This window comes from Equus przewalskii, chromosome 22 (genome assembly GCF_037783145.1).
Source record: "Equus przewalskii isolate Varuska chromosome 22, EquPr2, whole genome shotgun sequence".
NCBI classification, from domain to species: domain Eukaryota; kingdom Metazoa; phylum Chordata; class Mammalia; order Perissodactyla; family Equidae; genus Equus; species Equus przewalskii.
This window is the reverse complement of record NC_091852.1, coordinates 9,946,619-9,963,419: the sequence shown is the minus strand read 5'-3', so window position 1 is coordinate 9,963,419 and position 16,801 is coordinate 9,946,619. Positions and strand designations below refer to the sequence as shown.

Genomic DNA, 16,801 nt, shown 5'->3' with positions numbered 1-16,801 from the left:
GTGCTGCCACCTTCATATCAGATTCCCAAATGGGAGGTCACGTTCGGTTTTCTTTTATTATGTGACTTTTCCCTTGGATCTTGAGGAAACATTCTCTAGCACTATATCAGAGAATATTCTAGTGGTGTCACTCATTGTCAGAGCCAAAAACATTGGATTCCATAACTGGAATTGTCTCAGGATTCTAGTCAAGTGCCTGATTTTGCTCCACCTGAATACTCAGTGTCCAGAACATTCACGACAGTGTTTTTATGTGGAATGTTGTGGCATCTCTTGATGCCTTCTTTGCTCAAAACCAGAGTTTCAAAAACTCTCACTAGGAGGGGGCCAACCTGGTGGCCTAGCAGTTGGGTTCACGTGCTCTGCTTTTGGGGCCCAGGGTTCACCAGTTCAGATCCCGGGCACAGACCTACATACCACTTGTCAAGCCATGCTGTGGCAGGTGTCCCAAATATAAAATAGAGGAATATGGGTACTCAGGATGTTAGCTCAGGGACAGTCTTCCTCAGCAAAAAGAGAATTGGTGGTGGATGTTAACTCACGGCCAATCTTCCTCAAAAAAAAAAAAAAGAAGAAGAAAAGAAATCCTCTCACTAGGAGCTCACTGAATTTTTATTTAATTAGGAGAAGTGAGATAAACTGGCCTTTCAGCCAGGTAGAGGATACAGATGAGTGACATTTCAATTTTGATTACTAGTAGACCCTGTTAAGAATTGCACATGTGTATGAGGATAGTAAGTCCAATTTATTTTTTTCTATTAGCTGATGGTTTCTCAGTTTTTCTATGCTGAACAACTAGGAGTCTTTACAGGAATTAAGGACTGGTATGTCTATACAGAATGTTCTTAATATAAATACTTTATAAAACATTACGTGCTTAACTTTAATGTAGATTTATTTTCATTTATAATAATTCAAAATTCATCAAATAAAGAAAACATCTATAAGTAAAATTTTTACATGCCATTTTCAGCCTTTCATATTCTGATATTAACTTTAATTAACTGATGCATTAGGTGGCTATTTTCAAATGTCTGGGTAATTGATGTGTAATAACAACTAACGATGTAGATTTCTGATCAGCAGTAGGAGGCACAGACTTCGAGACACTGTTACAATATCTCTACTTGAGACTGCCTGCTGTTCTGTCTAAAATGAATACATAATAATAAATTGTACCCAAAATGGTATATTAATTTCTTCAGGGAAAAGATTTTTATTATTAACTGGTTCAGGACCATTTCCACAACGTCTTTGTCATTCCCATGAGGGCCAGCTTAATACAAAGTAGGCAAATGCAAGATATTGGAGTTGATTTTATTTTATTAGATCCATATACAGCTCAAGAAAATTAAGGCTGACTTTCAGGATGTGTCACATTAAGTTTGAAGGATAAACTCTCAGGCTAGGTAACTTCTAGAATTATCACCGAGAAAATATTATTTGCAATATAAACTTACAATAATGTACTGGTGTTATAGAAAGAAAAGTAGATTATTTTCTTAATTTCAATTAGTATCATAACAATTTTAGTCACTCACACCATCAAAAGGCAACTGTTGCCAAAATTATTGTGCTTGCTTTCTTGTTTCTTTTAATTGATTTTTTAAAAAATTGTATTTACTTTAGGTGTGCAATGTGATGACTTGATATACATATACACTGAAACAATTACTATAGTCAAACTAATTAACATATCATCTTCTCTCATGGTTACTATGTTTTTTGTGATGAGAGCTCCTGAAATCTACTCTCTTGGCATATTTCCTGTGTTCAACACAGTATTATTATCTACAGTCATTATGTTATACATTAGATCTCTAGACTTATTTGTCTTGCATAACTCCAACTTTGTACCCTTTATCAACATTTCCCCATTGCTCCCTTTCTCTCATCCCTCCAGACCCTGGTAAATCATCATATCACCATTCTACTCTCTGCTTCTGTGAGCCTTTTTTTCTTTTTTGATTCTACATATAAATGAAATCATACAGTGTTTCACTGGCTTTTTTCACTTAGCATGATATCCTTCAGGTTCATCCATGTTGCCAATAATGGCAAGATTTTCTTCTTTTTTTAAAGTAGGTTAATATTCTTTTGTATATTATTGTGACTTTGTTAAATTAACATTTGTTAAGTAGAGCTCTGGGGTATCTATGGTGAACCACAGTTCAACAAAAGACCACAAGGGAAAGTGAAATAGAAAAGCGTATTACTCAAGGTCCTGGAGGAGGTACACTGGCACACCTTGAGGAGTCATGAGGGGAGGTCAAGGCAGAGTGTAGGCAGAGAGGATGTAGCAGGACCTGGGACACATGCCTTTATTAGGGTCCTCAAGTGAAGTGTTTTTGGGTTCCTGGGCTAAGGCTGGATTGGTCAATTCAAACCGAAAGAGTGGCATTTGGGTAAGCTCCATGGAAGTCTTATCTAAGGGCACACAAGAGGAAGGCCCTGGTAGGCAGAGGAGAGGTTTTATCACAAGGGTCATTGTGGGAGTCAAATGAAGAACTTACATTTATCTGTGAATCTGCAGGCTATTTTCCAGGACATGACCTGAAACATTAAAACTCCTAGAAAAAATATAGGGGAAAAGCTCCTTGACATTGGTCCTGGCAACAAATTTTTAGATTTGACACCTAAAGCACAGGTACCAAAACCAAAAATAAACAAGTGGGACTATATCAAACTAAAAAGTTTCTTTACAACAAAGGAAACAAACAACAAAATGAAATGGCGATTTATAGAATGGGAGAAAATATTTGCAAATCATGTATCTTAAAATGGGTTAATACCTAAACTATATAAGGAACTCATATAACACAATAGCAAAAAAACCCACCCCAAGTAATCTTAAAAAATGGGCAAAGGACCTGAATAGACATTTTTCCAAAGAAGATATATAAGTGACCAACAGGTATGTGAAAAGATGCTCAACATCACTAGTCACTAGGAAATGCAAATCAAAATCATAATGAGGGGCTGGCCCGGTGGCGCAGTGGTTAAGTTTGCACGTTCAGCTTCTCGGTGGCTGGGGTTTCATCAGTTTAGATCCCAGGTGTGGACATGGCACTGCTTGGCAAAAGCTATGCTGTGTTAGGTGTCCCACGTATAAAGTAGAGGAAGATGGGCATGGATGTTAGCTCAGGGCCAGTCTTCCTCAGTAAAAAGAGGAGGATTGGCAGTAGTTAGCTCAGGGCTAATCTTCCTCAAAAAAAAAAAAAAAAAACCATAATGAGATATCATCTCACATCTGTTAGAATGTTCATTTTCAAAAAGTCCAAAGATTACAAGTGTTGGTGAGGATGTGGAGAAAAGAACCCTTGTGTGCTGTTGGTGGGAATGTAAGTGGGTGCAGCCACTATGGAAAACAGTATGTAAGATCCTCAAAAAATTAAAAATAGAACCACCCTATGATCCAGCAATTTTACTTCTGAACTTTTCTTTTTAAATGAAAATCCAGATTGTCAGAGAGAAAAGCAAGTTTAGACTGTAGAATTGAAGATACTTAAAATCAACTATTTGGCTGGATTTTGCTGTAAGCCGATACCAGATGATATCTATGTGAATATCTGGCTTTCAGTCAAATAAATAATAGAAAGATGCTGTGGACCACTGCAAAGCAGAAAAACATAACTTTAAATGTAAGTGACTTGGCCAAACTACACAATTAGTAAGCAGCAAAGCTCAGATTCCCTAACTCCTGAGACGGTCTTCCTTCCACCTCATTTCACAAATATATTGAGTATTTTTCTCATCTGAACAAAGCCATGATGAGGATAGTATTGGCTCCATTACCATTAATATTAAGGTGGTTCCAAAACTCTGTCTGTAGATCTGTCTGTCTGTCGGTCTCTCTCACACGCACACATCTACACGTTTACATAAAACTATAAACGGAAAATACAAAGCTTGAAAGAAGAGAGTCCTCTTTTCCTTGAATTATCTATGTAAGTCCCTTGATTTTCTCTTTGTTGACAGTCAATGTGTCCTGCAAATTCAATTAAATGTCTTAGTTTTCTTACTCTCCTCAGTTTCCTTCTCCCATTTGATAATCCTGTGACAATCCATTCTTTCCAAGATAATAAATTCGATGATCCTCTGAGGCATCCTGTCATTTGTGGCACAATGTTTTTCTTTGTCAATTATCCACTTTAGGCCCTATGATCTACTTTCTGCACGGCAGGAGACGTCCTTAGCTTAGCTAACCGTGGCTATGTACAGTCAGAGAAGACACAGAGCAGTGCTGGTGCTGGTAGCCGATTTCTTCCCCTGTGGTGTGCATGGTCCTGATAGAGTCATATGGTAGAGCATCCTCTTGGTTCTGCTCAGCTGTGTGAATTCTAGTTGCCCAAGAGTTTAAAGTGCTATTATCATAGAGTGAATTCCAGAGATTTATAGCATTGTTTGCTACTTTCCTGTCTCACCCAATAATTGAAAAGGATACAATCCCTCATTTAAAATAAAGTACACAATAGTGGTAAGAATTATATTTGTTTCCCAGGTAACGACTATTCACTCTTGATCAACTTCAGACATGGTTCTCCTTTACAAAATTGATAGGTTTTTTTTAAGATTTTACTTTTTCCTTTTTCTCCCCAAAGCCCCCCAGTACATAGTTGTATATTCTTCGTTGTGGGTCCTTCTAGTTGTGGCATGTGGGACGCTGCCTCAGCGTGGTTTGATGAGTAGTGCCATGTCCGCACCCAGGATTCGAACCAACGAAACAATGGGCCGCCTGCAGCGGAGCGCGCGAACTTAACCACTCGGCCACGGGGCCAGCCCCCACAATTGATAGGTTTTAATAGGCAGAACCATAAATAAGATGCACTTGACATCACAGTCTCAGGAAGAATATATGTTTGGAGGAAGTAAGCTTCTCAGTAGTTTTCTTTCTTTCTTTTTTTTTTTTAAAGACTGTATTTGAGTTTTGTCTCTTGGTGCTTTTTTTTTTTTTTTTTTTTTCTGCTTTATCTCCCTAAACCCGCTCTGTACACAGCTGTATATCTTAGTTGCATGTCCTTCCAGTTGTGGGATGTGGGATGCCACCTCAACGTGGCCTGACGAGCGGTGCCATGTCCGCTCCCAGGATCCAAACCCTGGACTGCCGCAGTGGAGCGCGCGAACTTAACCACTCGGCCACGGAGCCGGCCCCTTCTCAGTAGTTTTCTAATCATTCATTTATAGCAGAAAAACACCATACCACTTATGTAGCTTATTTATTTTTCTCCTTAACTTTAATCAGGCCTGAATCACTGCCAATAGCTTTACCCATGACCACACTCTGACATTATGGTGTTCATTTCTTGTATTACATTCTTCTCTTTTTATTTTTTGACAAATCCAGGAAATTAAAATTGTTGCCAGCAATCCAGATGCACATCGTAATCAGAGTTTTTTAGATAAAAAGTATTTCTTTGGTTTGCCTTCTTGAACTTTGAATATTTCAAGCCTTCACCTCTGGGATATAGATGATGGTCTTTGTCACACTGCAGTAAATTAGCCAGAGTCCCATGTGTTTCATTATACCTCGCATATTGCACTTGTAAGATCAGCATTAATCCAAAATGACTTGCCTGCTGCAGTCCTAGAGACTCTCGCCTTCTTTGGGCATATAATTCAATATGTATAAGAAAAACTTTAGATTACAATTAGCAATTACCATGGTAAAAGCTCAAAATAAGGGGAAAGTGTACAGAAATATCCCCAATATGGGAAAGGAGGAGGTAAATTAGAGAGATCATAAACTATTCTTCAAGCAGTTTATTGTCTTTTTGTAACTCCTCTAAAATAACAAAAACAGGAAATGGCTAAATGAGAGAAAACTACAAGCTCTGTTGCTTCTTTCACTTCACTCATATTACAGAAAAAAGCATGCATTTACATAATTGAGCTTTCACTTCATGGCCACAAACTCAGTTTTAAAAGTTACCAGTGGGGGTGAGATTTGTTTTTATCAGCTGTACAAATCATAGGTTACATCAAACTAGGGGTGCTTAAAGCAAAATTCCACGTGGTCAAAGAAACCATATGTCTCTTACCAGAAACACCAAGAGGCAATAAACCATTATCTGCTGTCAAATCATTTACATTCTAATTACGCTTTCCAAGGAATTCAGGAGTGGATCACTGAGGCTTAGAGCAGACCAGAGGTAAGGATTCAGAATTTCCATTTGAAAAAGTTGCTCCATTGGGACCAAAATGAGTAAATTTGAGGAATGCTCCAGTTCCCAACTGAAATGCAGGAAGCGCAAGCCAGCAGGGCTTCCTCTGCCAAGGGCTTAGTCACCAAAAAAACACTTTATGGGAATCCACCAGCCGGCCAAGGCCAACCGTCTGTAACGGGGAGGAGAAGGGCTCAGAGCTGGTGGATCCGTCATGCCTCTGTCCAGATAAACCTGTGTCAGCAGTAGAGGGAGGTGAGGGTTGGGCAACTGGGATCCCAAGTGTTATAATTTATAACTGGCTTTTATAATCGTAGCAGCATTAAAAAGAGACAAGAATGAGCTTGCAGTGTAGGGAGAAAGGAGCTAGAGATAAAGTAAACTTTGGCAGATAAAATAGGTGATGGTCTCAGAGGTCGAAAAGACAGATGGCTCATTTCTTACCCTCTGTCTTGGCTTGACCAAAATTTAGTCAGACTTCTCTCCTCCCAACAGGGCCCAGAACTTTGGTTTGCCCCCAACTCTTAGCAAGCACTAAAATGCAGAACATCCCTCTTAACAGATCATCTTGAGAATCAGCTGACCGTAGCCAGAAATATTTCACATCAGACCTCCTATATCAGGTGGTCTGCTCACTCCCTCACTTGCTGACTTTCTCTTTAAAAGATCCCGCTGGCCCCTCTTACCTCTCCCTTTAAAAGAAGAGCCTTTTTTCCTGTGATTTTTTAAACCCCTTTATTCATGTATGATTGACATCTGTTTGATTTTTGAGACACTCGTGGATCTCAAGATCAGAATGTTTTTCCTATGGCAAGAGGCTTTTTGAATAAGATCTATTCTTATCTAAGCCCGGATTTGTTTTCATCTGACACCCTGAAGATGGGAAATAGGCTCTTTTGATTAGGAAACAGAGCACTTTTACCTGAGTAGCTTTTTCTGTTTGTTACTCTTAACATCTATGCCTATTCCATTTTCTCTGGTTTTCCAATGCTGGAGGCTGAGTTCTCTTCTACCTTTTAGTGTCAATCAATCTTTTTATGTATCATTACTTTCTTTTGGTTGGTTTGGCTTTCTTGAGGAATTTACATTCCAACAGGAGAAATCTCCCAGTGTCTCGAGATCCAAGCATTCTTCAGGGTCTGATCATCCCCTGGGATGACAACATCAATGTACCGAGGACTTGAGCTTTGCTGAGAAATTTGAAGGGAGGCAAAGCAATTCAGTAAAAGTTCAGAGGAATAAGATCCTGTTTTGCAAAGCATCCTTTCTGAATTTTCAAGTGGGATGACCTTGGAAATATCACTTACTCCCTCTAATCTGCCATAAAATAGGAATAAGAATACCTATATGTTAAGAGTTTTATGCAGATTAAACGGGGGAAAATCACTGTCATATCTACCGTATGTACTAGTACTAAGAGACGCTCAGGCAGTGATAGATATATTTTATCAGTCATCAGCTCTTCTTGACTTAATGTCATAGATATCACTCCAAGCAGTCCCCATCTCTCCATTTCCTGTGGCTGCCTTACTTCTCCACTCTACTAGACTGAGGTAACCTCCTTGAGGACATACCTTATTTGTCTTCTTTACTCCCAGGGCCTGGATCAGAGGAATCACTCGACAAAGGCTTTTTGGATAAAGTTTTATGCATGTTTATAACCTAAAACCAGAGATGAAAGGTTCATTTTTCCTGATATCAAACAGATTTTTCTGGAGTCTCCTTGGTTTACTTGCAAAGACACCACAAATGCATTATGAGGAAGTTGATTTAGATGTCCTTGAAAGCCCATTTCAAGGCTAAGATTATCTAATACTTTAGAAAAAAAAGTGCTGATTTGTGACAATGTTTTATATTTTCTTAGTCTTAAGCATCTACACAATGGCTTGTGTGATGTGATGCCAAAAAGCCAGAGGAAACAGTGAGAAACACTGTCATGCCTCTAGATATTTTACTTACTTGGTGCCAAACATCTGGATGTTTAGAAACACTGACTGAATTTTTCACTTTTCACCTGGGCGTTTGGCATTGTATAGACAGAACAAATGGCAAGCAGACATCCTGGCAGAGCATACACTGAGACATATGGATGTGGGTGGTAGTGTCTTAACATTCAAGCTGTTTGTCACAGAAGGAGAGGTTCACAATGGCGTTTTCATCAAGATGATACGTTCTGTCGTTGAAGGGACTCTTTCCCCAACAGAGGCTTTTAGCCATGTTTTGAGTTACAGCAACTCTTTGCCTTCCTGTGGTATATCCTTGTAGCCCTCAATGGTGGAGCTAATTAACTACTCTAGAAAAAAGATCTGTCAAAGATACTGGGAGTCAGGAGGAACTCAATAACCCACTACTCAGGCTGAGCCAGTTTTGATGAGTGACCAGTTCTTACCTTATTTCCATTTTCAAGGCAATGTATTCTGGCCTTGCCTGCAGCTTTGCTGTAACAAACCCTCTATAATTATTTCATTAATTCTATTAATTAGTCTTTGTCTTATAGTTTGGTTCTTAATAATTGGGTTATTGCTTCTTCCTCAGACTCCTGAGGCCCTAGAAAAAGTTCCCTAGTCTTATGGGTTTTCTTTCCTCCTATATGCTACACACGTGTCTTTATGTCTGCCTCTGTTCTACTGTTTGTGCCTCCGCCATCACCTCAGGCATCCTAGCTTAAACGCTGCATTAGTTAGGACATGTTAGATGCTGCTGCTATGATAAACAACTTCATAATTTCTATGAGTTAAAACAAAGTTTTCTCATTCACAATGTCTATTAAAAATACAGGAAACTCCAGAGCAGCTGTCTTTTTTCTCACACTATGGCTCCTTATACTAAGGTATGCTTCTAAGATTACTTTAGCAGAATCAGAGTAGGCTGGAGGGTTAAGTACTGGCAACTAAACACTTGCCAATATTTCACTTCAGCTAATATTACATTGACCATTTCTGGCTTAGCTCAAAGGTGTGAAAAGCTGGAAGGAAGGTTTCTGTCAGCCTTGCAGTAAAAATTAGTCAGCTTAACTTCAAACTCATAACCTTTTTTAATCCATTGCAGAGCTGATGTTGCACAGCAACTAACTGAACCCAAATCTGAGGGGAAATGCTAGGATGAGTGATGCAGGCACACACTAAGCTGGGGTAGAAACAACCTAAGAGTTTAGCTGTAATAGTTGAAAGATTGATAGTAGTCAAATTCAAACTGATGGGGTATCAAACATTTATTTTGCTGGTAAAACCAGCCTGTCATAATCACATGGTATCTCTACAGGAATTTAAAGCCCATGTTGCCCTGAGGGTAACCATAGCTACAGCCAATCTCAAATCCAGCCCAATTACTAACTAGATTAATTCAATCTCCTTGATGAAGGATCTAGCAGAAGGAAAGGTGTGGTCAGGCATAAATAAATATATTTATCTCAGTCAACTATCCTACATACAATGTCTGACTTTCAACAAAAAGTATATGAGGCATATAAATAAGCAAGAAAAAAACCCTCTTAGAGGAGACAAATCAAGTATCAGAATCAGACTTGGATATGGCACAGACGTTGAAACTATATGACAGAGAACATAAATTACCATGATTAATATGTTAAAAATTCTGGAAAAGGTATATAAAATGCAAGATCTGATGGGTAATTTCAGTAAAGAGGTGAAAACTGTAAGAATCCAATGAAAATGCTAGAAATCAACAACACAGTAACAGAGATGAAGAATGCTCTAAATGACCTCATAAGAAAACTAAACATAGCTGAAGAAAGAATCAGTGAATGTGAAGATAGTTCAATAGAAATCAAACTGCATGTGTATGTGCAAGCACACACACACATAAAGTGAAAAAAAAAGTTTGAAAAAGCTGTGGAACAACCTCAAATTTTCTAACACATGCATAATTGGTATCCCAGAAGAAAAGAGATAAACTAGTGCAGAAGAAATAGGTGAAAAAATAATGACGATAATTTTCCAAATTAAAGGACAAACAACAGAGCATAGAACGAGGAAGCTTAGAGAGCACCAAGGAGGATAAATACATAAAATAAAACAAAACAACAACAAAAATATAAGCACATTCTGTACAAACTGATGAATATAAAGGACAGAAAATCTCATTGCTATTCAGAGCAAAAAAGAGATGTTTTTGTACCCAAAGGGTTAACTCAGCAGGTTTGGGATGTTCAAACTCTGAATATTTCAAAGAAACTTGCCCTTGACCAGATCCTGGGAGATAAACTCTAAATCCTTGAGATACCCTGCCTGATAAGAGTTTCTTTGTATATCTGGGGCCTCAGGTCGTGCCAGATATTTTACACTAACAGTATGAATTATTGCGGGGTCCTTGGACCATGCCATCATCAGTTTGACTTTAATAACCAAGTAAAAATGGGGAATCTAAATCTAAAGCAAGGAGAAAGAAAGAAATAATGAAGATAAGAGTAAAATACAATGGAGTTAAAAACAGGAAAGCAATAGAGAAAAATCAGTGAAACAAAAGCTGATTCTTAAAAAAAAAATAAACCATTAAATGATCTAGTGAGACTGACCATGAAAAAAAAAACAACAGAGAAGACACTATTTCCCATTGACAGGAATGAAAGAGGGGATATCACTGCAGACTCTAAGAAGAAAAGGATTAAAAAGAATACCATGAATAATCTTATGCCCATAAATTTGACAACTTAGATGAAATAAAATGATTTCTTGAAGCAGAAACCATTAAAACCCACTCAGGAAAAAATATGTAACCTGAGTAGCCCCATAACTATGACAAGAATTGAGTTTGTAAAGTTTGTATTTGAAAACCTCAGATGAAAACAGAACTCCTGGTTCTCACGGGTTTGCTTGTGAATTGTACCAAGCATTTAAAGAAGAAGGAATAACATGCAATCTCTTCCAGAAAATATAAGAGAAGAGAGTGCTTCCAAATTCATTTTGTGAGACTAGTATTGCCTAATACCAAAACGAGATAAAGACCCTACAACAAAAGAAAACTATAGATTAATCTCTCTCCTAAACGTAGACACAAACATTTTTAACAAAATATTATCAAGTTTATTCCAGCAATATGTAAAATAATAATACATCATCATCAAATAAGATTTATCCAAAGAATGCAAGAGAGGTTCAGCATTCAAAAGTCAATGTAATTCACCACATTAACTGATTAAAGAAAGAAAATCATGTTACCATCTAAGTAGATGCAGAAGAATACATTTGTCAAAATTCCACGTCCATTTGTGATGAAAACTCTGAACAAACTAGGACTAGAAGGGAACTTTCTTAACCTGGTAAAGCCATTTACAAATTTCCATGTAGCTAACTTCATACTTAATGGTGAAAGATTGAATGATTTCCTGTTAATATTGAGAAGAGGGTACTCATGTTCTCTCTCACTACTCCTATTCAACATCCTATGGAAGTTCTAGCCTGTGTAATAAAGTAAGAAAACAAAAGGATACGGATTGGAAAATAAAAGAATCTATTTATAGAGAACTTAATTATCTACACAGATAATACCCAAAGAAAAAAGTTGCTAGAATTAACAACTTAGTTTGGCAAGATTGCAGAATGCAAAGTCAATATACAAAAATCAATTGTATTTCTTTCTTTTTTTTTGAGGAAGATTAGCCCTGAGCTAACTACTGCCAGTCCTCTTTTTGCTGAGGAAGCCTGGCCCTGAGCTAACATCGTGCCCATCTTCATCTACTTTGTATGCCTGATGCCTACCACAGCATGGTGTGCCAAGCGGTGCCATGTCTGCACCCGGGATCTGAACCTGTGAACCCCAGGCCGCGGAGAAACGGAACATGTGAACTTAACTGCTGCGCCACTGGGCCGGCCCCTCAACTGTATTTCTATGCACTAGTGATAAACAGTTGGAATGCAAAGTTTTAACTATACATTATATTACACATATTTCATACTATATATATATAATATATCATATATCACATATGTTATTTATCTCAGATAATTTACAATAGCAACAAGTAAAATTAAATACTTAGGCATAATTCTGACAAAATATGTGCAGGATATATATGCTGAAAACTACAAAATATTGATAAAAGTAATTGTAGAAGACCTAAATAAATGGAGAGATAGATCTGTATTCATGGATTGAAACACTCAATATGATTAAGATATCAATTCCTCCCAATTTGATTACAGATTCAAAAAAATTTTCATCTTTTTATAGATATTGACAAGCTGATTCTAAAACGCATATGCACGGGTAAAAGTAGTAGAAACGTCAAGATATTTTGAAAGGAATGAAGAACCCACAATGCCTGATTTCAAGACCTATTATAAAACTATAAAAATAAACTTTTATGAACTATACGAGTAATCAAGACAGTGTGATTTGGTGAAAAGATAACTACATGAGTCAATGGAACAGACTAGAAAGCCCAGAGGAAGAATATTCAACAGATGTTTAAAGAAGACTCAACGCCAGTTTAATAGAGGAAAAGATGATCTTTCAACAAATGATGCTGGAGCAGTTGTACACGCAGAGGCATCAAAAAAAAAGATTGTTGACCTATATCTCGCGTATTATACAAAATTAACTCAAAATGATCCAAATGTAAAACTAAACTATAAATCTTTTAGAAGAAAATAGGATCAGATCTACATTTTTATGTCTATTTAGATAATATAACGCCAAAAGAAATTTCGTTCACCAGAGCAAGTGGGGGCCATCTTTCTACAGGTTCAAAAGATGCAATGGAGCAGGATGGGCTGGAGAATGTTACCGTCACATAGACATGACTCTTAGTGGTGTTCTGCATTTCTTTTTCATAGCGTGTGCACCTCATGTGCTTCCTGCCTCCAATGGACTCTGTTGACTGGCGTAGTATGAGATCTGTCTTTAGACATTCACTCTCAAATATGTCCTTTTAAAACTACTAAGTCCATGACCTTTTCACCATGATCAGACATTCTACTTTTCATTGTCTATTTGTTAAATTACCATATGTTTATTTAATGTCTTTATGGGGTGTTACACACCCCATATTTCCAACTCTTATTCAGTCACAGACTTACAAGATCTTAGGTCTTTATCTAATTTCACCCAAAATAGTCAAGAAGACCCATACTCTTTTCTCCTTTTCTTTGTTCACCTCATTGCTGAGGTAGAAAATGCAGTGATGTTGTTTCCCTGCTCTGAGATTCAGAGAAAAAGTTAGAATATACTTATCTCACATATTTCCTATCTACAAAACTATGGTTTGTTTTGAGATTTCCTCATTTATATCAGATCTTAGAAAGTTTTCCCATATATCTCTACCCTTAGTATATGAATGGACATAGTAAAATCATGCTTTTTCTATTACCAGGTATATTTGAGTATTTCAGTCAATTCAACAAACATGCAAACGTCCTTCTGTCAAACATTATATAACACATTGAAGATCTTTATTTAGCCTTGCTTTGAAGCTGTATATTATTTACTGGGGGTCTACCCACTGATCCTGGGGTATAAAGACCCAAAGGCTGTTCAGAAATGGGCCAGTCAATGAACTTTAAAATTATATAAACATTTGTGAATTTATGTATTCAATGTGTGTGTGACTCTTTTTTTTGGGCTGAGACAAGGTGTTGTAGAAAAAAACATGTACCTTTATTCAGTCTCTCAAAGGGATCTGTGATCCATTAAAATTTGGAATCCACTAGTCTAGAGGGAGATCAACATGCTAAACTAGCAGAATGTTTTCTTTCTTTTAAAAAAAATTACAGGCTACTTTATTCATGCAGGAAGGTGCAAAAAGTACACAAAATAAGCACTGATTTTTTTCGCCACTCAGATATATCAAATGCCACCACGTAGCCATGTTTTCCCCCAAATTTTCTTAAGCAATAGTACATTAAGGGTAGAGTTAGTCATAGAAAGCTGCACTTTCTCATCTAATTTCATTTCAAGGAGCAAAAAGATAAATATTCCTTCTCTCCTCCCTCCATGTGCCATCCTGTGTGTGGGTGGAAGTGGGACTGGATCGCTTCTCCATGCTCAACAAGCCAGTCGTTTTTCTAGTTCTACAAAAGTAATGTCATTCTGAGGCTCATTTGCAGACTTAACATCCATTTTTAAAAGTGACTTACCACATAAGCGTGATGATTATTCTCTTATTGCTCCCACCTCCACCGCATATCCGTGTTCCTCCATTCCTTCCTGCCTTGTGCCCCAGGACGCTATCTTCTGTAGATTGTATCTTCTAAGCTCCCTTGCCAACTGGCTTCTCTTTGGGTTCAGACAATGGGAGGTGCCCGCAGGTGATCAAGCAGGTGGGAAAAGATGGAGATCAGGATATTTCCTCTCTCTTCTCTCCGTGCTTTTGAAAGATCTCCAGATGAACTTATCCGTCCACTCCGTGACAACAGTATCTACTGGATGGCCTCTTCTCCAGAGTTGCAACTCTCACGAAGCTACTGATACTCTGTCCTTTCTTCATCTTCTCACCTATTGGGTTGTAATGCCATCCTACCGTTGCTAGTCAGTTGGGTGTTTTACAATAACTTGTTTGTTCTCTTAACCCTGACATACGTCTATAAGTAGATTTCATTTAAGTATATTCATGCAAAGCATCTGGAGTGAATTCTGTTTCCTGTTAGCACCCTGACTGACGCATATATATGCAATGATAAACAGCTAGCTTCCTTTTTTATAAAACTTTCTGTACTGCATTGTTTTCATGATTTGTGACTTTTGACCCTGAGCTCTTCTTCAATGGGTATTTTCAGAGGGCATCTCATATGCACTATATTATGGAACTATCCTTTATAGTGGAGGTTTGCTGTATGTCTGCCCCTTGCTAATTTCTTTCCACGTTCTTCTTTAGCTATACTATATTTCCGTTTCCAGATTATGTTCTGTTTTTACTCCAGGCATGTGCACATATTATTCTCTCTGTCTTTCTTCCTCCTTCTTCATTTAGTTAATTTCAACTAATTCTTTGGGTCTAAACTTAAAACCATTTCCTTCAAGAAAGGCTTCTATGTCCCTTTCCCAGATCCAGGGGATCTGCATATGGGCAGCCTGCATCTCTCCTGTCATATTTATCACACTATTCTCTAATTTTCAATTTTATGCTATGTATCCCACACTAAAATCTGATATCTGTGAGAATAGGAACTATGTCTGCCCTCTCTACTCTGCCCAGCACAATATCTGTTACATAGTAAATGCTTAATAAATAATTATTGAATAAATAAATAATGAATGCTGTTTCCCATTATCTCACCTTAATAACACAGGACTGGCAAAATAAAATATTTAAGTCTCCAACTTCAGCGTAGGAGTTTCTAGGAAGAAATTAGTACATGTGAGATTCAACATTTCTATATACTTAATGTAGATTAAGCCCATGGTTCTGCCTTGATAGGCGCTAACATCATTAAATTGAAGAGCCTAGAGAAGGATGGTGAGAGCTCTTAAAACTTAGCGATACACCAAGAATCAAGTTCCTTGTAGGTTACTAAGCAGAGGTGCATGTTTTTACATTAGCATTTTGCTACAAGTCTTTTAGTGGCATTTTGTTAGTGGTTACTTACAGAATTAAATGATTATTTGATGAACATATACTGGCTACTAAATATATCCAAGAGATTAATCGATCAAGCAGAAGACACCTAACGCTAGTTTTTTAAGGTCAGTTTTCTTGGTCCCTAAGATAGCCAAATCCTCTTTATATCATACATATTATTATCATAACGTTAATTATATCTTCATCGTAATCACCATTATCATCATCTTTGCCACAACTAAAATATTTTGTGCTTAGTGCTAAGCACTTTGGTATTTTTCTTGGATTTTCACAATTGCATTCCTACAACAGTACTGTGGTGTAGGGGCTATTATCACTATTTTATAAATAGTGACACTCAGACTCAGCTAGTTTATGTAACTTTTATAATATGAGACATCGAGTGAATGACAGAACTGAAAATAGAACCACAGAAAATCTAATTCTGTAGATCTTAAGCACTATGCTAAAGTTGAATTGTAGAAAATTCTGAAAATATAGATAATCAAAATAAGCCTTGATTCCTACCATTTTGATGCATCTACTGTGAATATTTTGGCATACATTAGACTATGTTGTACATGTTTTTGCGTGGTTGCTTGCATAGATGGATATGCTGTACATCTTTTATCTACCTTGCGAATTAAATTTTCATTCTTACCATTTTTCTGCTTTGTTCATGTGGAAAATATTTGCATCATCTCTAATGAACACGTACTGACCCAGGAAATGAAATTACCGTTGGTTTTAAAACAAAATATGTTTATATCCTTATTACAAAAGTAATTAATATCACTTTAGGCATTTACAAATATACAGGTATGCGAAAATTCTAAAAGATCATAGTTTTTAAAGGAATGGAAAGGATGAATCTTTTTAATTTTTTTAAACTAGAAAGAATATACTAGGCATCATAATGACCAAAAACTCATAATTGCATTGCTCTTTTAAAACTTTTATCCCCTTTGGAATTGTTATTTAGACAAAGCACTGGTCTCTTTTTCTAGTAGACGGTGCTTCAGGGTCTATGTAGGACTCTTTCTATTTACTATGAGAAAGTGTGTGTGTAATATTTTCTATGGTGTTAAAGTTATATTCCTGTACTAGTATTTTGTGAATGCCCTAG

The 16,801-nt window shown here is 37.2% G+C and overlaps 1 long non-coding RNA gene across 3 annotated transcripts in view; it reads right to left on the bottom strand.

Annotated features, from left to right (window-relative positions):
• The window catches only part of LOC139078792 (uncharacterized), a 94,789-nt gene that overhangs the window by 44,276 nt on the left and 33,712 nt on the right, over positions 1 to 16,801 (bottom strand). For 2 of the 3 annotated variants that reach the window (XR_011531907.1, XR_011531905.1), the window contains exon 2: positions 15,394 to 15,454. The exons of the other annotated variant lie outside the window; for it this stretch is intronic. This is a non-coding gene — a long non-coding RNA (uncharacterized lncRNA). The remainder of the gene's footprint in view (positions 1 to 15,393; positions 15,455 to 16,801) is intronic. 3 annotated transcript variants of the gene reach the window in all.